Raw genomic sequence first — 1,523 nt, 5'->3', positions numbered from 1 at the left:
GATCCCCGAGCCCAGGGCCCTATCTCTCCCGAGAGACCCCAGTTCTGAGAGGAGGGGGACAAAGGAGGCAGGAGAGAAGAAAGCGGTGAGCCTCGCCAGCAGATAGGGAACAAGGAAGATGCCCAGGTCGGGCCACAGGTTGCTCTGGTGCCCAGTGCCGCACGTGGGCATCCTGGTAAGGCCGAGACAAGTGTCTCCCGCTCAGCAGTGCAGAGCAGTGCAAGGCTGGGCAGGGGAGAGGGCACAGGGAAGCTGGGTGCCAGGAAGGGAGCAGCGGTAGCAGCAACAGCAACAGCGGTGGCGGCAGCGGCAGGAGGGGAGGCAGAAAGCCCTGGAAAGTGGGCTGAGGTAACGCGGAGGGGGTCTGAGGAGCCCTGCAGCCAGCATACTGCTAGAGACATTACTACCAGCAGAAAACGACGTTCAGGTGAAGACCAGTGTGGAACCCAAGGACAGGGTGTCGAAGACCAGGACCAGGATTGAGACTTTGCCTCTAGCCACCCCTGGCCAGAAGATTTTTCCAATCCCTAGTAAGGAGGGATCAGTAGTTAAACAAAAATCAATCTACATTACACATCATATATTTAGTTCTCTAAAGGTCCAAGTTCATTGTTAAGTAGCTGTATAGCGTTCACCCTACTGTTGCTTTCCTCCCCAGCCCCTTAACCAGATTCCAAGTTCAAGAACCCCATTAGGTGCTGGGACATGGAAATGGCTGAATTCCCTGGCCCTGAGGTTAAGATCTGGGGGCCAAGTAACTGAGCCGCCAGGCCCCAGGTCACATAAACCCTGGTTAAGCTGGTTCCGTTCTCTTTTTGGGGATGGTTAGGGGCCCAAGTCTCACACAGTGGCCGTTGACCAGGGATCTTCCCTGCCCCAGGGTAGCCAAGTAAGCCTTCTGGTGAGACAAAGCCTGCTGGAGGAGAGCTGGTCTACCATTTTAGCAGGTGGTACACTGATTCTACTTATAAGTGATAAGGGATTTTCCGTACAGGTTGGTCTTAGAAACAGCAGGCCGCAGAGTCACATGGGCACCCACAAGCCTCTCCTGTAACCTGCCCGGGTGTCTACAACTCCCAAATCCTTCCTACTAGGCTTTGAGTCCCACTTGTTAGTTTGTCCTCAGATGAAAAATAGCTTGTGAGCATTTCTGATGTAAGGCCTTGTGCTTTTTCCTTTGCAAGTTTAATAATTTCAATTTCTTCCAGCACAGGATGCATCTGCAGATCATCTAATCGTCTCTGAGTCCAGCTCTCTGAGCCCTCTCCAGGTTCTCCGTATGCCTTCAAGTTTAAGCTCAGGGTCAGGCACTGGCCCTTAGTAAAGAGGTGGAGGAGGCTGAGAACCACCACGGGTCTGTACCCCTGCTCCACCTGGCATAACCTGGGGCTCGCTCGTGCTTGCATTCATAAAGCTAGGGCTGCACATCAGACCCAGGGCCCAGGGTCAGAATTTCTTGCTGGTGATTAACCTAAGATGCTGGCAGAGGCTCTGATGGTCTAGTGTGAGCTGTACCAAGAGAG

Source organism: Bison bison, unplaced genomic scaffold (assembly GCF_000754665.1).
Source record: "Bison bison bison isolate TAMUID 2011002044 unplaced genomic scaffold, Bison_UMD1.0 scf7180017851669, whole genome shotgun sequence".
Taxonomy (NCBI): Eukaryota; Metazoa; Chordata; class Mammalia; order Artiodactyla; family Bovidae; genus Bison; species Bison bison.
The sequence above is the reverse complement of the archived record's forward strand: the minus strand, read 5'-3'. Positions refer to the sequence as shown.